Source organism: Pan paniscus, chromosome 1 (genome assembly GCF_029289425.2).
Source record: "Pan paniscus chromosome 1, NHGRI_mPanPan1-v2.0_pri, whole genome shotgun sequence".
Classification (NCBI taxonomy): domain Eukaryota; kingdom Metazoa; phylum Chordata; class Mammalia; order Primates; family Hominidae; genus Pan; species Pan paniscus.
In genome coordinates, this window is record NC_073249.2 from 5,220,407 (window position 1) to 5,247,359 (window position 26,953).

General features: G+C 42.1%; 1 long non-coding RNA gene across 1 annotated transcript in view; it reads right to left on the reverse strand.

The window, feature by feature from the left end:
- LOC134729040 (uncharacterized) overlaps positions 1-10,419 on the reverse strand; it is a 94,416-nt gene extending 83,997 nt beyond the window's left edge. The window contains exon 1 of the long non-coding RNA XR_010109883.1: positions 4,324-10,419. This is a non-coding gene — a long non-coding RNA (uncharacterized LOC134729040). The remainder of the gene's footprint in view (positions 1-4,323) is intronic.
- Positions 10,420-26,953: the final 16,534 nt, after the last annotated feature.

Below are 26,953 nucleotides of genomic sequence, written 5' to 3' on the forward strand. Positions count from 1 at the left end.
AGAATAGGTATTCAATAAATGACAGCCTTCTGTGCATGTAGGTGTGACCTCAAATGGAACTGTGGAATTGCAACAAATAAAACTTCTCTCTTATAGAAAAAAATTAAGAGACTCTTTCTGCTCCCATCACAAGACTAATGTACATGTCACAGTGCTTCCCTGGATTACATGTATCTGTTAGGGTGCTTTCAGTTACGAGAACAGAAAACACAGCTAGATGTACCCGAAACCATAGAGCAGGTACTATCTCACACAACAAGACTATAGGTGGAACAGTTTTCGGGTTAATCAGTGACTGGACCCATATCTATGCAATTAGGGGCCTGGAGTCTTCCCTGCTTTCTCAGTGCAGTGACTTTTTCTTCAGGATGGTTGCTGCATGGTCCCAGCATGTCTGCAATAGCTCCAAGGACTTTATCCTTATACAATATCACACAGGGGGAGGAAAAGGAGAAGTGTCTCTAATGTGTTCTTTCGAGAAAAAAAAAAAATCTTTTCACAGAAGACCACCACTCAGCAATTTTCCTTTTATATCTGGTTGACCAGAATTGGGAAATGTATCACATGCCCCTGCTTAACCAATTACCAGCAAGGGGAATGAGACCAGCTGGAACGGCTTGGACCAATCAGAATTCACCCCAGGAGTGAGGTGGGGCTTCTTCCCTGAGTACTCGGGAGAATGAGTAGAAAAACAATTACCAAAAATAACATCTCTGAGGGCAGGGGCCAAATCTAATGTTGCATTTTGGCTTAACAGAGGGCTGTTTAATAGATGCTCAATAGACGATAATTGACATAGCCATTCAGAGCCTTACAAAAGCAACAGACTGGTATAATAAAAGACTTTAAAAGCGTAGGTATATCCCTGATTACTAATCACAGACAGCAAATGTCTGGTAAGTCCCCCCTACATCCCTTGGTAGTAAAGCATGTCTCCTGGCCTCTCGGAAGGAGTCACTGGTCTAAGGAAGGATGGTATTTCCAATTGATGAAAATCTGTAGTTATTCACTAATTTGGCAAATATTATTGAACAATTATATGTGCTAGATTTGGGGACACATTGTTGAACTTGATACATATGGTCTGCATCCTCAGGAGCTTAAGGGGGTGAAAAAGAGACATTAAAGAACAAACACTATATTTATGGGCAATTCAGAAGACTTATAAGTGCTAATGAGGACCAGGATCCGAGAAAGGTCTAGGAATCAGAAAAGGTTTTACTGAGGAGGGGCTATTTAATGTAACAGCTGAAGAGGAAGTTCCCTTCATTCAATTAGAAAAAGTTCCACTGGAAGGTTACATTTAAGGAAATCTTTGCATGCAGGTGTGGAGTTAAATGTTAATGCAGACAGAAGGAATGACTTATTTAAAACGTTCAGCAATGAATTAAGAATAAGGAAGAAAAAATAACCAGAGGTGACATGTATTGCCGTAGTGTTTGTCAGAAGACTTGAAGCTTTAATTATGAAACAGAAAATCAAGTTTGAATACCTCCTTAGTTGAGAAAATTTAAAAAATCTCTCCATTCTCATACTTCAACACTTCATACCACTGGCTAGTGACAAGGCTTAAAATAGAAAGGGTCAGTTGCTTTACAGTTCAGTTCTATACAACAACTTTTCCCCCACAAGCATCTCAAAGTCTTTTTTTTTTCTGTCACAGCTGATTACATGGAAAGCCTTTATGACTACATATCTTATGATGCAGTTGCAAAATAATTATTTACTTATAAAATAAATATTCAGCCATTAATCTAGTTTTTAAAAATAGGAATTTACCTTTTATGTAAGACTTTGTATGAGATATCTGGCAACTCTCAGAAAAACAGGTCTCTCTCATTATGGTAACTGGATACATTTCAGCAGTGTGTTTGTGTGTGCTTGTCTTGCTGGAGAGGGGCCCTAAATCAAGCTGGCAGGTCCTCAAATACCGTCATTTTATTCAACATCTTTTCAAAATCACATTGTTGAGAAAGGCTGGGTGCGGTGGCTCATGCCTGTAATCCCAGCACTTTGGGAGGCCGAGGTGGGGGGGATTGCTTGAGGCTGGGAGTTTGAGACCAGCCTGGCCAACATGGCAAAACCCCGTCTCTGCTAAAAACACAAAAATTAGCTAGGTGTGGTGACACCACCTGTAATCCAGCTATTGGGGAGGCCGAGGCATGAGAATCACTTGAGCCCCTGAGGTGGAGGTTGCAGTGAGCCGAGATCGCACCACTGAACTCCAGCCTGGGCGACAGAGTAAGGCTCTGCCTCAAAAAAACACTGATGAGAAAAAAGAATCACTTCCCCACCAGGGCCGCCGTCTGTGTGAGTTTGCACATTCTTCCCATGTCTATATGAGTCTTCTCCAGGTACTCGGTTTTCTCCCACATCCCAAAGATTGCGTGCATGTTAGATAAATTGGTGTATCTACAATATCCCAGTGTGAGTGTGGCTGTGTGTGTGAGTGCACCCTGCAATGGGATGGCATCCCATCCAGAGTCCAGGGAGGGTTCCCAGCTGCTGCCCTGAACAACCAAGAGGAACTCTGGCCACCCTCAATCCTGAACTGGAATAATCAGGTAAATAATTCTTACTTGTTTTTATTAATCTTTCTTAAGTGTGTCTATAGCTCACATTTATTTCAATATTTAATATTAGAAGGGCGTTGAGTCTTTATTTAGAATTTCGGTAATGTTTTTGTGACCACAAATATGCCATAAGAACTTGCTTGTTTATATCATTTAGCCTATGGTAAATATTTTTGTTATACTTCGTTTCACTTAAAGTTGCAGTTTCCAAGAGCTATCGACCACGTTCAGACTTAACTGTACTGTAACGTGTGTTTTTTCTCCATTGATTCCTACTAGGGTAATAAAATTGTCAACCTAAGGGAACAAATAAATTCTAGAAGTAAAGGCTTTCTACACAGTTGTTGCAGAAATACCAACCATAGGCTCCGGAGACGAATGGTTTAACAACTCACCATTGGCCAAATAAGGTCTCACCCCTGCTGTATTTGCACATGCTGTTCCATTAGCCCTAAACCATTCCTCTCACACCACTGTTGCTCATGCTTTCAATGGGACCAAAGGCTCAGCTGACCACCATAGAGTCAGCGAAGTCGCTTGTTAAATACAGGTTCCCTGCCCTACCTTCGGAGATTCTATTATAACTTGGTGGGGGGGGGGGGCAGAGAATATGAATTTTTGTCCCCTCCCTAAGTTCCTTCCAAAGCACCAGCAAACTGAGAACCAGCGCTAACACCCTCTCCAAATACCACTTTCTCTGGAAAACTCGCCCAATCCTCTCAGCCTCCTCTCTGTTCTCCTAAACACCATATACTTGTAACCTGACTTTGGCACTCAGCACACCCAACCATGTACTTCCCTGCCTTTCCTCATCCTCTCCCTCATGAACCCCTCAAAAGCAGATCCATCCGATTCCTCTTCCAATTCCTAGCACAAGGCTCAGAATCTTTGAACCCTTCACACATGGTTGTGGACTGAATCAGTAAATAAACAACTTAGGAAAAACACGTTCACTATTTCTTGAAGATAAACAGGTTTAGTTGGGGGCTGGTCCTTTGGAACTCAGGAGTGTCTGCTGGAACCCTCTAATGTTGCTCCTTTCGGGTGGGCTCTGTCTCCAGGAGCAGATCACCTCCCTGCGGCCCCACGGGGATAGCCCTTCTTCTGTGAGCTCTGACTTCAGGCTCCACTCCAGGATGCTTTCGCTTTCCTTTGACTAGGAGTGGAGTTAAAACAGTATTAAACTTTAACAACAGACGTTTAATTGCACAAATTGCAGCCTTGAGAGTCCAGGTTCTGAAAAGCATCGAATTTGAATGAAAGAGAAACATGTGTGATTTGGGGGAGAATTCTGAGTACATTTTAATAGGGTTCTACCAATTAATTGATCTCCTGGCTTCCACAAACACCATAATAAACTTGTCATTTTCTGAGAATTAACTCTTCGATTAGACGTGTCTGGACAATCGCATATTAACAATCTTCTGCACTCGTCGCCATAATGGAGGACAAAGTGGATGAATGCAGAAAGAAGAAACAGGGCCCGGCAGCGTCGGGGTGCTCTTCTGCGGCAGCGCTACAGCCGCGCTGCTGGGAGGGGACTGAATACATGGGAGGCAACGCTGCCTCTTCCCAAAAACCGAGAAAGCAACCGGAGGACGTAGCCGCTCAGGAACGCCCGCGTCGTGATGCTTATTGACCAGCGCAGAGCTGAAGTCTCGCTGCCTACGCGTTCACAATATAGACAGGAAGGATTAGGGTGACCCCACGTCCCCAAAGACTGAAGCAGTCCGGGGAAAGCTCTGGTTACCTTGCATCCCGAGCAGCCTGCCCCGTGATGACAAATGTCCCAGATTCGGGCATTCTTTTGTGGTTCATGGGAAAGCACGGCTAATCCGTGCGAGCCCGCGCGCACGCCTCTCGGCTGCATTCAGCTCGCTCGCACAACGCGCTGGCGGAGCTCCCCGGCCTCGGGGGCCCGCGGGGCGCCGGCTCCCCCCACCCCCGGCCCCGACCTCGCCGCTGGGCTTGGCGTCACCTCCACGTGCGTGCGCGCCTCGAGGTTCTCGGTGCAGAAGCGGGTGGGTGTGGGCGTGCGGGGAGAGTGAGAAGGAAAAGTGCTGGCTGCATGGAGAAAAGGGAAAAGCAAGACGGATCAGGCTGGTGTTTTTCTTCCCACCTGTTCTTGCTCGCTTCTCTGTTCTACCCAGGCTCTCCCCCACTTTTTAAGCCCTCCCTTCCCCGCCCTTCTCTCCTTTTCCATTCTCTTCGCACTTTTCAATGCACCAGGCTATAACAGCCTTGCAGGGAGTGGCTGAATTGTAAAGACTCTGTGAAGTAGGTACATTTTGCAGATGAGGAAACTGAGGCACACACGAGCCCAGGGGGCACTGGATGTGGAACCAGGCCTCCAGAGCGCGCTTTCTCCACCACTAAGCTGCAAGTTGCTGATGTCCCTAGCAAGGACTTCCCTGTTACCTGCACTGCCACCCTGCCATAAACACATCTATGTTTCCATCTCAGCGGCCTCATTTAGCGAGAGCAACGAGTTCACACGCCAGTCAAATGGAGAAGACGTGGAAGAGACAGTTTCGTTTATCAGAGCATTTTCCACCAGCAAAACCTGGCCCGGGTGGAAGTTCTCTTGCTTCAGTAAGGATGCAGGTTCAATGAGCGCTCTCACCTCCACCAGCTCCACTTTCCCCTCAAGGAACTGAGGAAGAATCCCTACCTCTGAGAAGGGGGTTTAAAAGCCAAGGTGTGAAAAACAGGGATGAAAGAGGAGGTTATTAACAGATGACAAATGATCTCCTTGGTATTCTGGAAAATACCGGAAGTAATATGCTGCATACCTGGGAATAACGTAATAATTCTGAAAACAACAAGGCAGGAAACAAAATCCGGAAAGTTCAGGGAGATTTGTAAAGATTTTAGAGCATGAGTCAGAAAACTGTGTTGAATATGTTGGAGCAGGGAGAGGGGGACGTTTCAATTTCATTACAGATTAAAGAAATGAAACAGCACAGAGATATCAGATTTCACCTATGAAACAGGGAGTGGAGGTAAGATCTAATGATGTAGAATGTGCCATGTCATATATTGCTGGTGGGAGTGCACTTAAGAGATGATTTGGAAATACTTATCAAATGCCTCAAAATATGTGTATTTTTGACCCAATAGTTCTATTTATGGAGTTTTATCCTAAGATCATAATTTACAATATGCCAGATAACTTGGATAGAAGAAGGGTCAATGTGCTGTTCTTAATACCTAAAGAATGGAAACAGATCCACATGCCCATCAACAGGGAACTGTTTAGAAATGTTACAGTAATCCACACAAACAAAAACTGTTGGCGATATATTGGTAACAGAAAGAAAGCAAATTTGCATATCACAGTACCTTTTTTGAAAAAAAAAGTATAAGGAAATATGTCTGGAAGAGCGTGTAAAATGTTAGCTGTGCTTAAAGGCTGTGAATGAGTTTTATGTTGTCCTGTGTTTCCATATTTTCCAATGTATCACCAATGAATACCCATTATATGAGTAATAAAGAAAATTGAAATATTGATTTTTGAGGAAAAAACAAATTTCTCTTTCTCCTTAATAATTGATGAGAGCAGCTTCTGACTCAAAGGCAGGACAGTCCTCCAAGGAGGCGAGAATACTCATCCTGCTATGTGACTTTCATCATGGAATGAGAATCTTGCCACATGGGTGTCAGGTACCCATGCATAAGCATGTCCTTCAGTCAACAACAGAGAGTCCACGGGTCTTAGGTTCACACTGGGGAATTTAACTGAAAAGTGTTGTTATCCCATGCTTGGCCAATGCCTATCCAAGAGAAGTGATATTCACAGAGGACAGTCCAGGCGGTTTGCTGACCACTTGATCCTGCAGATGTGCTTAGCATGCCTTTACTGCACAGTGGTAAGATCATTAGCTCTGCACAAACCTCATTCAACGAGCACTCCACAGAAATGCCTTTCCTGGGTTATGCTTTTATGTTTTACCCTTGACTTCCTTCTGGGTTTGAAATGAAGAGACCTTTTCTAATGGGTGCAGCACACCAACATGGCACATGTATACATATGTAACTAACCTGCACGTTGTGCACATGTACCCTAAAACTTAAAGTATAATAAAAAAAAGACTTCAAAAAAAAAAAAAGAAAAAGAAAAACACCTTTCCTATAAATCCCTTGCTGCAGAGGTTTTGAATGTTGTACACTGTCTCTGTGTGTTGACCCTGCTGATAAAATCCCCCCAGAGCAGTGATGTTTAAACCGAGCTCCCAGAAGCTGCTGTGGGGGCTGCGGGACCAAGCTCCTTTTCCACCAGAGGACTCTACCTTTACTTGTTCTATCGCAGATGCCAAATACATGGCAACCACAGAGCTGCTTAGGAAAGACACAATCTGATACCACCTTGATCAGAGCTAGTTTGGGATGCTTTAAAAGAGGGAAAAGAAATTCAACACAGATTTAAGTCACTGCTTCTGGAGGTATGACCTCACTATTGGAAGATTCTAAATGTCACTGAAACAAGCCAAAGATCATTTTTTTAAAAGAAACAATAAAATGGCCAGATGCGGTGGCTCACACCTTTTAATCCCAGCACTTTGGGAGGCCGAGGCGGGTGGATCAGGAGGCCAAGAGATCGAGCCCATCCTGGCTAACACGGTGAAACCCTGTCTCCACTAAAAATACAAAAAATTAGCCGGGCGTGGTGGCAGGCGCCTGTAGTCCCAGCTACTCGGGAGGCTGAGGCAGGAGAATGGCGTGAACCCGGGAGGTTGCAGTGAGCTGAGATCATGCCACTGCACTCCATCCTGGGCGACAGAGCCAGACTCCGTCTCAAAAAACAAAAAAACGAAACAAATAAAAAAAGAAACAATCAAATAAGCCAGGCATGGTGGTGCACACCTGTAATCCCAGCATTTTGGATGGCCAGTGCTGCAGGGTTACTTGAGCCCAGGAGTTTGAGACCAGCCCAGGCAACATGTTGAGACATTAGTCTCTTTAAAAAATAAAAGGAATACAAATGATATTGTGAAAATCAGAAATATATACTATATTTGTCTCCCAGGACTATAGTAACAAAGTACCACAAACTGGGTGGGTTAAAACAACAGAAATATATTGCCTCAAGATTCTGGAGGCCAGAAATCTGATGAAGGGTGTTCACAGTGCCATGCTCCCGGACACAGATAGGGGAGAATCCTTCTCGCATCTTTTAACTCCTGGTGTTGGTTGGCAGTCCTTGGCATTCCTTGGTTGGTCGATACATTATTTCAGTCTCTGGCTTCATCACCACATGCCTATCTTTTCCTCATGTGTTTCTCTGCTTTTCTTGTAAGGACACCAGCCATATTGGATTAAGGGTCCATCCTACTCTAGTATGACCTCACCTTAAGTAATTACAACTACAACAACCCTATTCCAAGTAAGGTCACATTTTGATGGGCTAGGGATTAAGACTTCCACATATCTTTTAAGGGGACACAATTCAACCCATAATATTTTCCTACAGAGCTAACTTTTTTAAAACCAACTGTCTGATCTTGTGTAAATGATATTTGTATCTTGAAATAAAATTCCAACGACTACATCATACATAGATTAAAAAGCTATATCCCAATGGCCGGGCGTAGTGGCTCACACCTGTAATCCCAGCACTTTGGGAGGCCAAGGCAGGTAGATCACCTGAGGTCGGGAGTTGGAGACCAGCCTGACCAACACGGAGAAACTCCATCTCTACTAAAAATACAAAATTAGCTGGGTGTGGTGGCTCATGCCTGTAATCCAGCTACTCTGGAGGCTGAAGCAGGAGAATCGCTTGAACCCAGGAGGCAGAGGTTGTGGTGAGCCGAGATTGCACCACTGCACTCCAGCCTGGGCAACAACAGCGAAACCCCGTCTCAAAAAAAAAAAAAAAAATCAATGTTTAGTTTCTTCATATCTAACCTGAACAGGGATGGACTAGAATAGGAAAAAAAAAAATAGAGTGTGCTTCCAATGAAGCCATAAAAACAAACTCCAAAGCCATGACTATGAACAGAGGGGAGCCACTGTGGGATTGTGGGCCTCAGTATTTGGGGTCCTGGAGTGCATTGTCTGTCTGTGCAGTGGCTCACTGGCCACATCATCCACTGTGAGCGCATCACCCACTACCATAAGCCTGCTCCTCCACTATTCTCCTTGACCAAGCATGGCACCATCCTCTAGGTTATTCAGACAAACCGTCTTGACTCCTTCCTATCCATCTCTTTTACCAAATTAATCTCCAAGACTTGCCAGTTCTCCCTCATAAGTATCTTTTGAATCAATGTGCTATTAAAAATAAAGATTGGCATTTAGTACACACTTAGCTCATCTCAGGCACAATTCAAGTGCTTGATTTGTATTAACTGTTTTAATTCTGAGTACAACTCTATGTAGTAGGTACAAAGACTACGTTGATTCTCAAGATGAGGACATGGAGGCACATAAGGTCATATTAAATAACATTGTCAAGGTCATACAGTAAAAAAAGACAGAGCCAGGATTCAAACCACAGATGACTGCCTTCTGAACCCATCCTATTCTTAATGACAGTCATGTACAGCCTGGAAAGCCTGTTACTCTCCCCTAAAAGTTGACATTCCCCGTCAGAGCTGAGCGTTTTATACCTCCCACCTCTTTACCCCTTTCTTCCCTCCCTACCCTCAGCTGATGACCTTGCCTTCCTAGAGAAACTAGAAGCCACCAAATCTATAAACTGGCATTCATCAGTTCCCAGCTTTTCTTTTCCTTTCCTTTTTTTCTTTTCCCTTTCTTTCTTTTTCTTTTTCTTTCTTTCTTTCTTTCTTTTTTTCTTTCTTTTCTCTTCTCTTTTCCTTTCTTTTTCTCTTTCTTTCTTTTCTCCTTCCCTTCCTTCCTTCCTTCTTTCCTTCATAGAGACAGGGTCTGGCTCTGTCCCTTAGGCTGGAGTACAATGGCACAAACTTGGCTCACTGTAGCTTCAAACTCCTGGCCTCTAGCGATCCTCCCACTTCAGCCTCCTGAGTAGCTAGGATTATAGGCATGTGCCACCATGCCTGGCTAACTTTTGTTTGGGGTTATTTTTGTGGGGGATAGAGATGGGGGTCTCTCTGTGTTGCACAGGCTGGTCTTGAACTTCTGGGCTCAAGTGATCCTCCCACTTCGGCCTCCTAAAGTGCTAGGATTACAGGCCTGAGCCATTGTGCCCAGCCAGTTCCCATCTTTTCTATCACCCCAGTTATAATGGAAGAAGTATCTTTCCTTGCTCTTAAAAAAACCAGATTTTGATGTATTTATTTATTTATTTGTGATGAGGTTGGAACTGTCACACATTGAAGACTACCTTTCTTTCTTTGTTTTTGTTTTTGTTTTTGTTTTTTTTTTGCCATGGCTAATCCTTTTATTACTGGTATAACATTGTTAAAGTTTTTTTTTTTTTAATTTTACTTTAAGTTCTGGGATACATGTGCAGAACATGCAGGTTTGTTATATAGGTATACATGTGCCATGGTGGTTTGCTTCACCCATCAACCCTTCATCTAGGTTTTAAGCCCCACATGTATTAGGTATTTATCCTAATGCTCTCCCTCCCCTTACCCCCGACCTCCCTACAGGCCCCAGTGTGTGATGTTCCCCTCCCTGTGTCCGTGTGTTCTCATTGTTCAACTCCCACTTATGAGTGAGGACATGCAGTGTTTGGTTTTCTGTTCCTGTGTTAGTTTACTGAAAACAATGATAAAAGCCAGATTCTTAACCTGGGGTCCAGAGACCCACAAGAGGCTCATGGGGAGAATTCAGATGTTTTGTGAATTTAGGTGGGAAAAATATTACAGATGTTTTGTGAATTTAGGTGGGAAAAATATTACATCTCTATTTCCACTAATCCAACAAACTACAGTCATATTAGCAAGACTTTTACCTCTGAGCAATAGAAATCACAGATGTTTTGATATTGCACTATAGTTTTATGGATATCTCCAAAGAGCAAGTACATCACAATGCTCATCACAATTTCAAAATTATAGTAGTTATTAGACCCATACACATTACTATATATGGTTGTCTTTTGGGGGGGCTATTTTGACTATTAACCCCCTCCCCAATCTCTAGATTCATAAAGCCAACTCTCTCCTATCAACTCTAGTTGACTGTCTAATAAACATCTCAAAGTTAATCCGTCTAAAACAGAGCCCTTGATTCTCCTCCCCAAACCTGCTGCCCATATCTCAGTATAGAGGTTCCATCATCCATTCAGTGGCTTACACCCAAACCTAGGAGTCATTCTTCATTCCTTCTTCCCTTTCTCTCATCCCCCATTAGCAAGTTCTGTAAGTTATGGCTGCCAACTTCTTAGTCCACCCCCTTGGAACCACTTGCAGCCCTGATCACTCCACTCAGCCTTGCAGAGCTCCTTTCTGTCCCCGAACCCTCCAGGCCTGCTGTCTCCTTGGGGTCATTGCACTCCCTGTTGCTTCCTTTTGCCTCTGCAGATTCTCATGTGTCTTTCACTTCCTTATCCTCTGGGCCTCAGCTCAAACGTCATCCACAGCATATTTTCCAACCTGTCACTGTATTTCCACACAAGTTGCTTGCTTGTTTCTTGTCTGTTTCTCCCTGCTAGAATGTGAGCTCCATGAAGGCAAGAATCTTGTCTGTCTCATTCGTTGATTACATAAGAGACCATTAACAATGTGTTAAATGAGTAAATGCTTAACCAGCCACTTAATATGCAGTTCTTTTGAAGATTAATCAGAACAATACAAGTTAATCCCTCAAACTGTCCCACCTCATGGGGAGTGCTCAGTCAGTTCTCCCCCGACAGAGTCCTCACTTTCTCATGATGCCACCACCACCATGGAGATGATCCATGCTTGGTCTGACAAATGCGTCCTCCTAGTGACACAAACACAAAACTGGAAATCAATTGAAGTCACAAAACAGAATACGGCATGCACAAATAGAAATGCCTTTAGGGAATGCAGGGTCAATTTGCTAAAATAAATGCAGATCAGAAAGAATACAAATTTTGGAGGGAGGAGATCCTGCCTGGGTTCAAGTCCCTGTTCCTTTCCTTCCCACCATAGTATGTTAGCAATTTATTCAATGCCTCTGAGCCTCAATGTCCTAAGCTGTACACAAGGGTAACAATATGTACCTTACAGGTTGTGAATGCTGGGTGAGATAACAGGGTACACATAGCAAACTCTCTCTATAGTATCATTTTCATTTACCACTATAGCGAATCCCCTAAAAAGAAGCAAGCACTTACAGTTGCAAGGAACCTTACAGAACTCCTATTTTGTCTTATTTTATGGTATTTAATTTCAGAAATAATGAAGTTTTTTAAAAAAAAATCCATACACAGCGGGGCGCAGTGGCTCACGCCTGTAATCCCAGCATTTTGGGAGGCCGAGGCGGGTGGATCAACAGGTCAGGAGATCGAGACCATCCTGGTTAACACAGTGAAACCCCGTCTCTACTAAAATTACAAAAATTAGCCAGGCATGGTGGTGGGCGCCTGTAGTCCCAGCTACTCGGGAGGCTGAGGCAGGAGAATGGCGTGAACCCGAGAGGCGGAGCTTGCAGTGAGCCAAGATCGGGCCACTGCACTGCAGCCTGGGCAACAGAGCGAGACTCCGTCTCAAAAAAAAACCAAAAACAAAACAAAACAAAACAAACAAACAAACACAAACTCCACACACTTTACAGAATAGGCAGTTGCAAACAAGGAGAATTTACCAAGAATTTTTTTAAGGCCGTAACAAATTTCTTTCTTGCTTGCTAGCATTGCATTTGAACGAATCCTTTCCCCAGCAATCATACTGACTTGGATTCATATCTGTATTCAGCTTAGACTCCCACTGTTCTTTACGGGTAATTTTCAAATCTTTCTACAAAAATCGACACGCAGTTCCCATTGATAAATAACAGCCTCAGAGCTTTTACCTCCTGCACACTATTTTGACACATCACCACCCTGAAGAAGATTTATGTTTAAAAAAAGTAATTTGTCTAAAGGAAGAGGGTATTTTCAAACCATACTTCTAAAAAATGTCAAATAACAGGAATAAAAGAAGAAATGAGCTTTCGAGTAAAAGAAAGCACCTGAATAAAATAAGTCTCAAAAAGAATAAAAAGATCAAGAGATAACATAAAAAGGAAAATTAGGATCTAAACATTTATTAGAAGTGGAAAATGAAAGTGTAGCTGCATTCTTCTCCAGTTGGTCAAGTGACATGAAAATGTTCATGAAACAGGAAAAGCGACGATTTCAAACTGGTGGCTTTACCCTTTGAAAGACTCTCTCTCTTTTTTTTTTTTTTTTTAGAATTTCAGGATTATGAGAACAAATTGCTGGAGTTAATATGCAGATACAAGTCCTTCATTATAGGTGATTTCCATTAGTAACTTTAATAAAAGTTATTACAACTTCAAATAAATACAGGTAAGAAGTCAAGTTATAGTCTAACCCTAACTACAAAATGTGAATCACTAAGGCATTCTATTCAGCGAAGAACCTAGTAATTTGAGGGTGCTCAAAGATAAAAATTGTAAGTGCCACCACAGTTATTCCTACACAATTTTGACCCATAGCCGCCTTTTTTTCCTGGATAACAGGATTTTGTTAAAGAACCCCAAACAGCTGCTGATGTTAGAAGGGAATCTCTTATTGATCGAAGCCCTTGAAACCAGTTTCTTAATTAAAGGGAAACCTTTTTCCCCAAGAACTTATTACTTAGCAACCCTTCATTGTTTATGTGAATCTATCCTGAAGTCTCTCATTTTAATTAAAAAGAAAAAATCATTTGCCATTCTATTCCTCAATGTTTGGTTCTGTTGCAAATGCTGTTCCACATTCCATCTCCCTGCCCTAAAAAATACATTCTTTTTCTGATTAGAAGCACCTTCACATGGGGCTAGGTATGGTGGCTCACGCCTGTAATCCCAGCACTTTGGGAGGCCAAGGCAGGCAGATCACTTGAGTCCAGGAGTTCAAGACGAGCCTGGCCAACATGGCAAAACCCCATCTGTACTTAAAATATATTTTAATAAACTAGCAGAGTGTGGTAGTGCATGCCTGTAATCGCAGCTACTTGGGAGGCTGAGGCATGAGAATTGTTTGCACGTGGGAGGTGGAGGTTGCAGTGAGCCAAGATCGTGACTACACTCCAGCCTGGGCAACAGGGCAACAGAGTGAGAGAAAGAAAGAAAAGAAAGAAAGAAAGAAAGAAAGAAAGAAAGAAAGAAAGAAAGAAAGAAAGAAAGAAAGAAAGAAAGAAAGAAAGAAAGAAAGGAAGGGAGAAAGGAAGGAAAGGAAGGAAGGAAAGGAAGGAAGGAAGGAAGAGAGAGAAAGAAGGGAGGGAGGGAGGAAAGAAGGAAGGAAGGAAGGAAGGAAGGACCTTCACATGGGCAATAAGCTAGGACTTTCATTCCAATCAACCCGTTCCTGCAGCTGTTTAAATCTTCATGCTCTAGTTTTGTTTGTCCATATTAGGGCTTTTGCCCATCAAGCTCTTTTGGTTTGGTGGCTAGTTATAGAAAAGAGGTTAATTTGAGGGAAGACTATTGGGTACCCAATAAAACTGGTATCCCTTTGGATGCTTCTAGGCTAACACTCTAGTTATTTTCCCTTAAGTCAAGGTACTTATACAACTTCCAGAAGGTTTGCACAACTTACTACTGGTATACAGATTATAGAATTAAGTAATATAGAAAAAAATAACAGCCATATCAAACCATAAAGCAATAATTTGGACTAAAGTTTGGATTTTTTTTTTAAGTATTAAAAGATGCTGGCCAGGTGCAGTAGCTCACACCTGTAATCCCAGCACTTTGGGAGGCTGAGGTGGGCACATTGCTTGAGCCCAGGAGTTTGAGACCAGCCTAGGCAACATGGTGAAAGCCTGTCTCTACAAAAAATACAAAAATTAGCCATGTGTGGTGGTATGTGCCTGTAGTGCCAACCACTCAGGAGGCTGAAGTAGGAGAATCACTTGAGCCCAGGAGGTTGAGGCTGCAGTGAGCTGTGTTCACACCTCACACCACTGTACTCCAGTCTGGGTGACAGAGTGAGACCCTGCCAAGAAAGAAAGAAAAGAAAAGAAAAGAAGGAAAGAAAGAAAGAAAGAAAGAAAGAAAGAAAGAAAGAAAGAAAGAAAGAAAGAAAGAGAAAAGAGAAAATGATGTTAGCTTCACGTGAAAGATTATTATATTAATTCTATCTCTATGTCTGTCATGGTTCTCCATAACAAAATATCCCAAAAGACTAACATCTATTGGTTTAAGCTGATTTTGACAATAAACAGTACAAAGCACATTTGGTTTTGTTAACTATAAAAAGATTGAGCTTGCATATAAGACACAAGTTCCTGAACAGAAAGGCACAAGAATAACGAGAGGCTACCACAGCCACCCCTGGAACAATGGTGAGCACTCAATTCTTTTCAGGAAATGTGAGAATCATAAATGGAGACATTTGCAAACAGGACAGGCAAATTTAAATTCTGAATGTTTAGGACCATACTAGCTAGTCACAGGAGCTTGTAATAGGTGAATTTTTGAGGGTCCTCATACCTCAGCCTCCTACATCTGTATATATGTATTCTTAAATATTGAGTTGTAATTTAAAAATTCAATCAGTCATTATTATCTAGTCTGTATTTGAGATTTTTAAAAAACAGATATCTGGAAACCTCATTTAATGCCATGAAGAGAGAAAGAAATTATACAGCCTAAAGCACTATAAGCCTGCCACCTTATAGAGCACTCATATTCTCAATTACTGAAATAATTTAAAATAAAGTTGGTCATTTTCTTCCCTGTTTGAGTAGCATATGTTACAGTCAAGAGATTTGCTCACAAGTTTTGCCATCTTTCTGAATTTTCCTGTCCTCATTATTTTTTAAACATGTCAATAAGAGCAAACATAGATTGTGCACTTACTATGTCCCAGATATGATATGAAAACACTTCGTGTACACTCTTTCCCCTGCCATAGTGTCCATTTGACAGATAAGAAGCCTGAGGCATGTAAAGAATAAGTCACTTGCCCAAGGTTTTTCAAGGATGGATCTGGGATTTGAGTTTCTGGTGAAGCAGTCAAGATTCTTAGCGGCAAAAATAGAAACTGACTAGCTGGTTTTTGCGAAAAGAAAAAATTATTTAAAAGATGATATGGAATTTCCAGGAGGGCTACTAAAACAGCCATGAGAAAATGGACAGGAACGGCCGAGCAAGGTGGCTCACGCCTGTCATCCCAACACTTTGGGAGGCTGAGGTGGGCGGATCACAAGGTCAGGAGTTCGAGACCAGCCTGGCCAATATGGTGAAACCCCGTCTCTACTAAAAATACAAAAATTAGCCAGGCGTGGTGGTGGGCACCTGTAGTCCCAGCTACTTGGGAGGCTAAGGCAGGAGAATTGCTTGAACCCCAGAGGCGGAGTTGCAGTGAGCCGAGATCACGCCACTGCACTCCAGCCTGGGCAACAAAGAGAGGCTCCATCAAAAAAAAAAAAAAAAAAAAAAAAAAGGGACAGGAACAAAGGGAAGCTATGCAGGAAGAACCACAGGCCCAATCATGCTACTAAACCAGCCTGGCTGATTCCACTGTGCAGTCACATTAGACATGAGTGGCAGCGACCTGCAGCCCCAACAATGCTAGCACTGGGCACTGGACATTGATGCCAACACCACTGCTCTTCGATACCTTGGAAATCGGGTTTTACAGCTACCACTGCTGCCACCAGAAAGAATCTTTCACTCTACCTGCATTTTTGTAACACCAGATCTTAATGTGAAATCTGGAGCAGGTGAGTCCCTTTGGCTGAGTCTAGGTCATGGGCCAGACACCAGCAGCAAGGAAGACTGAGAAATGAGTAGTCTTACACTTTCAGCTTCTCAATAGTGAGGGTGGGATCTAACTTGCACCAAGATTCCCATGGTGAGAAATCTCCTCCTAAGAAGAAAAAGGCCAGATATTGTTCATCACCATATCTTAAGCCATTTATGCCTAGTATTCCATTATTGGAACTTTAAGCTTGTGGGAGTTATTTATATCCTACTGCTCAAGGTCATCGCCAAGGTCTGATTTTTCACAAAAAAATTTTGCAACCTCCGGCATAAGTGGGTTTTAAGCATTTAGCATAATACCTACCGCTAAGTAGTTGTTTAACTAATATATGTGAAACGAAAAAATGAATGTATGTTCCAGTTGTCTCGGGGAGGGAACAGGGAAAAGCAGGAAAACACTATCAATAGCTAATAACACGATTGACATGGGCAGACCAGAAAGCGTATGCAAATGAAAGTTACAGGTAGTGGACGAGTTAGCCTGGAGCCCCTCCTCCAGCACACGTGGAAACTGCCAAGGCTAGCACTGGGCTGCTTCCTTACATCCTGGCTATGTCATCTCTACCAGCGGTCCAGATCCTCACCCACAGCAAGAAGGCAAATCTGAAGAGCCCCAAACCCGCAGTACTGGTGACTACAGCTGTTGCCAAGCAGACCAGAAACAACTCATTTGAAAGCATGGAGAAAGCAGTGAGTACCACCTAGGTACAAAAGGTTTTCCAGGCATTATCTCATGTAATCAGAACTTCAACACTGTGAAGTAGCTACTCTTTTTTTTTTTTTTTTTTTTTCTGAGAGAGTCTCGCTCAGTCGCCCAGGCTGGAGTGCAGTGGTGCGATCTCTGCTCACTGTGAGCTCCGCCTCCCGGGTTCACGCCATTCTCCTGCCTCAGCCTCCCGAGTAGCTGGGACTACAGGCGCCCGCCACCGCGCCCAGCTAATTTTTTGTATTTTTAGTAGAGACGGGGTTTCACCATGTTAGCCAGGATGGTCTCGATCTCCTGACCTCGTGATCCGCCTGCCTCGGCCTCCCAAAGTGCTGGGATTATAGCCATGAGCCACGGCGCCCGGCCGAAGTAGCTACTCTTTGCAGCTCCATTTTACAGACTAGAAGAGCTAAGGCTCGGGGAGATCAGCTTGCCCAACGTTATATAACTAGGAATTGGCAGAATCTGGCTTTGAGTCATATCTCATTGGCTCCACATCCATCCTCTTAAGCGCTACACAACACTATACAACGGAAACTTAAACTATAAAAATAGGTCATTGCGGAAGGCATTTCTGTTACAGAATTTACTAGCTTCACTGTCAACTTATCTCATTATTTCTTATTTCACATTTTTATAGGAGAAATCAGCCTACACTTGAGCTGGCTCCTGTGAGGGAAATGGAGGGCTGTGCTTGATGCTCTCCAAGGTTCTGAAAAACCAATGTTTGAAATTTAAAATTTAACTGCCAGAGTAAAGGTAGCATCATTTTATATTGGCTCTTCAATTTTTACACCCAGGGCAAAGCCATCTGTGAGCGGATGAAAATGAAATAATTATGAAATTTAGGCAGTTCTTAAGAAACTAAGTTTTCAACACACCCACATCCATTCACTAAAATTAAGGGATATGAACTCTGAAAACAGACTTCCTTTATACATTTTTGGCTTTTCTCCACAGTTATGAAAGTCAATCCATGCCAGTAATGTCTAAAATCACGATGGGAATTTTTTGAGTGCCGCAGTAAATATATTCTCTTGGATATGTATCATCAGTCCTGGAATGTTGCTGAGGCCAGAGTAAGCATCTGGAACCAGGGTACCTGGTGGCATAGGCAAGAAACAGCCAGTGAGGTGAGGATCGGAATCAGAATTGGCAGCCAGAGAGTCTGGAATAAGAAAAGAAATCAAAAGGAAAGGACGGGAGTAAAGATCTGAAATAAAGAAAAAAATACCCTAAAAGCTTGAAAGGGGCCAGGCAGAAAGGAGAGGAGGCTGTGGCCAGTGGCAAGTCATGGCTTTCAATTCATGGGGAGAAAGGTATCATCTGCTGTCTCTTTACTCCTAATACCAACTGCAGCGATGCTGTTTCTTTCCAAGTCTTTCTACATAGCTCCACGGGGGTTGACATTGGGCTGGACTGACATCTGCTGCTACTTCTTGCTGCATTCTGTGCTATTTGGAGATACTCTATTGATATCATCCTTCTTTGACCTTGCTTCACTCTTCCCCCTCCCAACTCTCCTTCCGCTGTCCTATTTGTAGCAACCGCTTTAGTCCACTAACAAGGGCTCTTTTATCTATTGGTCCTGCTCTTGCTTTTGTTTCTCTTGTCTATTTGGAGTTAGCTTCTTGATAGAAAGCCAGCACAAATTCTCTCTTGTCCTTGAGAAACTGTTGAACATAGCTGACTTGTTATAACCAGCAGGTAAAAGGATAAGCTAATTCTATATTTCACAGTAGTCTGTTTAGCAGCCTTAAACTTTAGCTAAGCAAATAACCATTTTCCTTTGCAGAAATTGTCATCCTGCCCTTATAATAACAATCCCAAGCCACTGAGTTGCAGAGACCACATGTGTTTAGAATAAATAAATAAAAAGAACTGAGCTCCTGTCATATGGATTCTGGCTTAGGCTGTTTAGATCCTGCCACTGCAGCTGAAGATGGGTTGCTGCTTACAGAATACTAATTGCTATTACTATTCTGAACTGATCTCTCTTGTGAAAGAAAAAAATATGAGAGAAAGCTGATTCTAGGTTGGTCACTCGAAATCCTAATCTAAGTTGGGAGAAATTCTATGTGCCACTTATATACATGTATTCACATAGGTAGATAGATAGATAGATAGATAGATAGATAGATAGATAGATAGATAGATAGATAATTACACACAGATGCAAATATAAATGTATAAACATATATATATCTCCAGAATTTTTACTGAGATTCTTTTGTGGGTTTGTACCAAGTCAGAAGTATCATGTCTTTATAGTTACAAGTTTTGTGCGCTAACTTTGTCACAGCAGCCTGTCAACAATATTTACTGCAGGCTCAAGTGTACACAGAACAGTAGAGGGCTGATCTTATTATTTGCTTGGCTCTATTTAGATAGAACAAATTGACCTGAAAGTCTGTTTACCAGAGATTTATCATTGATCATGTGTTCTTTGATGTACCTTCTCTTTCGTGGATTTAACATCAGATATTAGCAAACCTGAAGATAAGAGGAAAAGTATTTATCCTTGTACCTGGAGAGAGGTTTTTCAGGTTTGGTGGGAAAGCTAGGAATTTGGAATCAGGGGACCTGGGACTGAACCCTGGCCCTGCTACGTTGCTGGAGCGCAGGCAAGTGACTGACTATTTTTGAGCTCTAGTTTACCACCTATAAAATAAAGGTAAAATCCCTCTCCTGACTACATCACAGGATTATTATCAGGATTAAGTGAGGCCATAATATGAACCAGCTTTGTAAACTAAAATACTCTACAAAGCAAGGGATTAGTAACTACGATAATAATTTAACACAGTGGCTATGAAATGGTACAAGCTGTCAGGATTAAGGATCACAGTTCAGAGGATGGCCACTTGAAGTTATTGTCAACCGATTTTCCCCAGCACCAGTTAATACTATTATAATAAATTCAAAATACACTTCAATTTTCTCCTGCTGGGATTTCATTCCACTGGATGAATTGTTCAAAACTGAAAAATCATTAGAAGGGGAAGGAAGTAATTTGATTCAACAAGGATCTTTTCATTTTAACAATATTCTTTCTAATGCATATACGGTAAAGAGGATCATTAAAATAATATAGAATATATCTGAAAAAAGGTTACCAAAAAGTGAAACAGTTCTGCATATTTTCTGGTTAATTACCTCCTCTCAGGTACCAAATTTATAACAGGACCATTAGGGAGATTTCTAGAGAGATACTTCCTCAGTGAAGAGTATTTGAGTACTTGAATGTTCTAAGAGACATTAAAGAGCATTCTGAGAGTGTTCTCTTCAGAGGCATGCTCTTCAGGAGATGGCCCATTCCTTGTTTCTGGCAAAGACTACATGAACTTACCACAGAAGAATGGAGGAGGGGGTTCAAATACTAGATCAAGGCTTGGGCTAGATCAGTAGTTACCATTTTAGGCTTGTCAACCTTTTCCCGCAAGTTAAAAAAAAAAATCATCAACTATCACCATCGTTTCATTTTAAAAAATGCAGAGGGTATCTTAACACTGAAAAAGTGGAATAGGTATAATCACAGGATAAACAACAATCCTCCAAATACAGATAGTCCCTGACTTAACAATGGTTCCACTTCACAATGGTGTGACAGTGATACGCCGTTTGGTAGAAACCACACTTCGAGTACCCATACAACCATTCTTTTTTTCATAGTCAGTATAGTATTCAATAAATCACATGAGTTACTCAACACTGTCATTAAGTAGGCTTTGTGTTAGATGATTTTGCCCAACCATATGCTGATGTAAGTCTTCTGAGCATGTTTAAAGTAGGCTAAGCTAAGCCATGATCTTTGGTAGGCTAGGTGTATTAAATGCATTTCCAACTTACAATATTTTCAACTTATGATGGGTTTATCAGTGTATACCCCATCATACATCAAGGAGCATCTGTATAATAATTTAGCTTTTATTGAAGAACTGACTACATTGTTCTTAGAGTTCTTGTTTTATTGTGAACCTGAAAAACTTCCTCTGAGGCCAGCACCTGTTGTTGGGCTAATATTTGGTAGTAGTTGGGAAGTCCTTTCAACCTGAAAATACTATGATCACATAAACATATTTAAACAAAATTATTTACTATTTTTCTAACACAAAATAACACTTTTCAATTAGAGTATGTGAGCAGCTATTTGTAAAGCTATGGATGACTTCAAATTTTGAGAGTCTCTGCCATCAGTGAGAGTTTTGATGAAAAACGGTTTGATACTTTCATCACTTAATTCTGGTTACTCACCATTACACAATGAATTCACTTAAATAGCTAACAGAAAGGAAACTAGAAAAAAATCGATTGCAGACGGTTCTCTATTGATAAAATTGCACAAGCTGTTCAGATATTGTAACAGAGGACATTTGACATTTTCCCCCAGGTGTAAGGAGGTGGCAAGTTCAATTTCTCAGGATGATGCACTGGTGATTTCAGTTGCTCTTTGCCAGCGGTGTGGAATTCATCTGCTGTTTTCTATTTCTATTAGCTGTGAGTTTCTCTGCATTCAAGTTCCATCTGAGAACCCGACTAAACTTAGCTCATTTTAGAGAGAACAGCTCCCACTGGGAAGGTGTCACTGGATAAAGTCTCATGACCTAGGTGTCTGAGAAATACAAGCTCTGCAGTTTTGTTCCTTAGGAAAGAGAAAAAAATGTATGAAAATATCATCTTTGTTTTTCCTAGCCATCATCAGATATTTACTAGGCTGGGCCATTTTATGCAGAAGCACAAGAATCATGATAAATTGTTTCTGAACAGAACAAAGAATTTTTTAAAACAACTGATGTGTTTCCTAAGTGGAATGAACAATATTGTGGCTGTGTGATAATATTCAGAACTTTATAAACGTGCTATACATAGCCATTTCATTTCGTGTTTTAGGCATTCTCTGCCCAGTAGAGTGGCTGAAATGCATAATAATTGTTTCTGTCTAAGTCAGGTTTCCTTTTTTAAAGCTCCTGGAGGGACTGAGTTGATTTCTTGTCCTTATTTTCTCCCCGTATTACAGCCTATCCTGAACATCAGCAAATGTAGGATAATGAGTTCAGGGAAAATTAACCCATACCATACTAAGGCTCATACATTCATTCAGTCATTTACTTGACCATCATTTGCTGCATGTCTGCCCCATGGAAGGCACTGTGCTAAATTCTGGGGTTACCAAGGTGAAAAAAAGATTTCACAGTGTGATGGGATCTAGGTTGGCATGTATCAATCCAAAAGTGGTCAGGCCAGTGTTTCTCAAAGTCGAAACTTTTTTTTTAACCACAATCTACTGTAAGAAATAAATTTAATATCTCGACCCTGTACTCGTATACACGCATATACACATCTTCATGCACAGGTACTTGTACAAACACAGGCACACCATACTCAACTGAAACAAAATTTTTACAAAGCAAACTTCCTCTTTCTATACGTGATACACTGCATTATTTTCTCTTCTATTTCATTTAATTTGTTTTAAAGACTGATATGGCCAACTAAGTTGATTTTACAGCCCACTAATTAGTCACAATTTGCAATTTGAAAAACAGCAGTCTGGGAGTCTTTTGCTGTAGCTCCGTAAGCCGCTAAAAACATCAAGAAGTATATTGGACATGAAAACAAAAGACATTACTGAATTATGTTAGAATACTTCACCTGATTTACCTTAAGAAAGATATTGCTCATCTGAAAATATGGGACATTCTTTGACATGGAAGTGGTAAGCGTAGATCTAATTAGGTACCACTTTATAAAGGGTAGTAAATTTAAGGCCTTGATTGTATAGCAAATGATGGTATATGTGGGAAAAAATGAACAGATAAAAATTCCTTAAATTTAATATTTTGTTCTGTTTCCATTTGCCACACTTGCACACTACATCTTTTACAGTCTAAAGGGAAGATCAAGGTGATGCAAATATCTGACACAGTTAGAAGTTTTCAGACATATGTCCAAACATTGCATGAAGCAGCAGAGGAAAATCCAAGACACAAATGTGCTAATTTTTAAATACATTCAGAGACTAATTGATAAATTGCCTCATCAATGTCTAAAATATTAGTGTTATAACTGTTTCATTTTTTTCTCAGATATAACTGCCTGGTTACTTCATCTCAGTCTCCATTGGATTGCCCACTGTGGCTTGCTCCCTGGATTTTTTTTTTTTTTCCTGCATATTCTCTTTAGGGGATCCATCCATTCTCTTGCTTTGAACTTTCTCCTGAATGCTGAGGGCTGGACAGCCAACCCAGATCTCCTCCAGGCCCGTTAATCAACTGCCTATTAGGCTGATCAACCTGGGGGTTCTATAGATACCAGAAAACAAACATATCTGAAGTGAAACTGCCCTCTTCTCCCGTAATAAATTATTGCTTCTTTCCCAATGCTTCCTAACTCACTAAATATTACTAGATCCCATCAGCCTGTTCCTACCTAGGAGTCATCCTCTCTCAGGTCCCAAAGCCAATCAATCAAGTCCCTCAGTTCTGCCAATTCTACCTTTTCAATATATGCTTTAATTCACCCCTTCTTCTTCACACACATTGCTGCTGTCAGTTCTGGCCCTTGCCACCTCTCACTGGTGCAAAAGTCTTCCAATTAGTCTCCTGCCCCTGGCCTAAGCCCCTGAGCCACATAGGCCAGGTGGAGGGTCTTTCAGCTCCACTGTCTTTGGGAAGCTTCAAAGTGCCTGCCATACCCACCACCCTCCTCCTAGGGCATTCTTAGGCCAAATTGTTATATGTTACCACAAGCCCCACAGCTGGCCACAGCTGATGAAAGAATCTGCCCCAGTGGTAGCTGATGGATCGCAGACCTAGGAGGAGATCCAGCATCAGGGACCTGCCCAAAAGTGGGTAGGGGTGGGTGAAGTGATTTGGCTGTGTCCCCACCCAAATCTCACCTTGAATTGCAGCTCCCATAATTCCTATGTGTTGTGGGAGGGACCTAGCGGGAGGTAATTGAATCATGGGGGTGGGTCTTTCCTGTGCTGTTCTCATGATAGTGAATACGTCTCACGAGATCTGATGGTTTTATAAAGGGGAGTTCCCCTACACAAGCTCTGTTGCCTGCTGCCATGTAAGACGTGACCTTGCACCTCATTCTCCTTCAGCCATGATTGTGAGGCCTCCCAGCCATGTGGAACTGTGAGTCAATTAAACCTCTTTCCTTTATAAATTACCCAGTCTTGGGTATGTCTTTATTAGCAACATGAGAATAGACTAATACAGTGGGGGTGCTCTGCACTGGATTGAAAGTGGCTGCCAACCAAATCCTCCCTCTTGGAGAGCTAAGACACAAAAAGAAGCTGCAAAAAGCAGTTGCATCTCTGCATGAGGAGGCACCAGGGACTGCCCAAAGCTGAATGGGCAATAGGACAGCACAGGGGCCAGAGCTGTCTAAATAAGAAAAACGGGAACAACGTCATTCCTGTTTTTATGAGGTCTAGCTGTGCGTGATAGACATGGTTAGATGTCTTCCCTACTCTCCTCATGAATCCTTTCAATCATCCCCCATGAATTAAGCAAGTTTCTATTGCTTAAACCTCTAAGGAGCCCAACATTGCTCACCTCTTCCAATTCATCTCCTATGTGGCTGTAAATGAGTCTCCAAAATACAAACATGGGGTTCGTTCCTGCCTTACAATTCCTTAAAACTTCTCCTCCCTTACAGGACAAATATCTCGAGTCCTGAGCATGTCATACCATCTGGCCCTGGCTTTTCTCCCTGGCCCAAGGCTTCTGCCTACACTCCAGCCCAGGTGAACTCTAGCCTATGCTGTGCTCTCTCACATGCCTGACTCTACACACCCTTCCTTCGGCCTCAATCCACCCTCTTGTCCCCCTGATAAATTCATTTTTCAAGTTTCAGCTCACACACTCTTCCCTCGGTAACATCTTTCCCCCAGTAACACTGTTTCCCAGGCAGTGCCTTCTACAAACTCCCATGAAAGCAATCATCATGTACATCGTAAACTTTCAAAAACTTGTAGTTAGTCTGATATTGCCTCCAGCTCCAGCCTCTGATATGCTTCCAGCTGGAATGGGAAGGCAGGGCTTTGTTTAGTAATTCCTAGTAGCCTTAATTCCTTCCCTTATTGAGCAAATACTTACTGGACACTTACATGCACGAGGCTTTGAGGATGCAACTATGAACAAGACAGGCACAGTCCTTGCTTTCCCAGAGCTACAGTGTGGCAGGGACAATTGGCATTCAATAACACGATGTGGTGGGTGTTATGTTACCGGCAAAAGAGGGTATGTGGGAGGCGACAGCACAGTTGGAGAAGGCTGTTGTAACCTACAGATATTCACATGAGACCTAAGTGAGGAGCAGGGCTCCACAGAAAAGTTTTGACAAAAGAAGAAAAGGGGAAAAAACAAAGAAAGATGTCAGCAGGAAAGAAGCAGCACATGTAAAACCATTAAGGTAAGAGAAAGCTTGGTACGTTCATATAAAAAAAATAAGCTCTGTGGAGCTTAGAGTGTCCAAAGGTGAGTGGCAGGTGATGAGGTGGGAGAGAGGGCAGTAGTCAACCCACTGGGGGTGTTTGGGTCATGCTATTGACTTGGCATTTTATTCTAAGGGCCAGTGAGGGCTTTTAATCAGGGAATCTGATTTTACTTTTAATGATCAACTAGCTTTTGTATCAGTTAGAGGTGAGGCAGGGAGGTGAGTTAGACGGCCATTGGAATAACTTAGGTAATCTGTGGTGGCAGTGGAGGTAAGGGAAGTGAATGAAATGGGGAGATGAAGGGGCTGAATGATCAGGACTTGGTGACTGGTTCAATGTAGGTGTGGTGGCCTTGTAATGTGTCAACTTGGCTGAGCTGAACAACCCGTCCTGGAATTCCCTTCTGTGTATATTTCCCATGAAGGTGGCCCATGAGAGAGATTCTGGTGGGAGACTTGGAGGATGGAAGTGAAGCAACAGCCGTCTTGTAACTCACACACACTTCATTGGTGGAGGTAGTGGCCGGGCCTGCTACTGCTCCATCCTCTCCTGGACCCTCCTGTGGCTTCTCCCACTGCTGATCCAGCTGTGGGTGTCCACTCTCTAGCTCACACTACCACGGTCAGAGGCAACAAGACCTGACCCGGGTCTCACTCTGTCCGAGGGGGCTCCAGCTCACGTTTATGGGTCCCAGGCTATTTTTGTTGTCCTCTTTATATCTACCTTTCCCTTTTGACTGCCCATTTAGAGGACTTTAAGCTCCAACATCAAATGCAAAGAGAATAGCCTTTCAGAGAAGCATAACCATAACACTATGTAAGATCAAGTCCCTGTAACAAGTCCTTTAAAATGTGTGTATGTATGTGTGTGCTTTCTACTTAAATCTATCAATAAATTAATATATATGTAAAATACACACACACAAATCTTTTGGTGGTTCTGTTCTCTGATAGAACTCTGGCTGATGTAGTAGGGTTGAGAGATACTGGTATCAAGAATAATTTCTAGGTTTCCGATTTGGGCAACAGGGTGGATGGTGATGTTATTTTGAGAAAGAGAAATCTTGGGTAAAGAACATGTTTGAGGAGAAGATGAAGAATTCTCTTTTGGCCAGGTGAAGTATGAGGTACACGCAAGACATTCAATTCAGCAGGTGATCAAACAAGGCAGGTCTGAGCTTGAGACTTAAGCAAACAGCATCAAACATGCCCAGTCGCAGTAACAAAATTTCAAAATAAAAAGAACCCAATGAAAAGCCTCTTTAATAAGTTTTAATAATCCTGTACAATAAAACTCTAAAGCATCAGGGTTTTTTCTTATTCAGTATACAGTGAACATTAAAAAAAAGTGTTGAATAGTTGAGAGGCAAATTTAGTGTTTTAGAACATGATAATAGCATGTGGCTTGCTAGTTGCT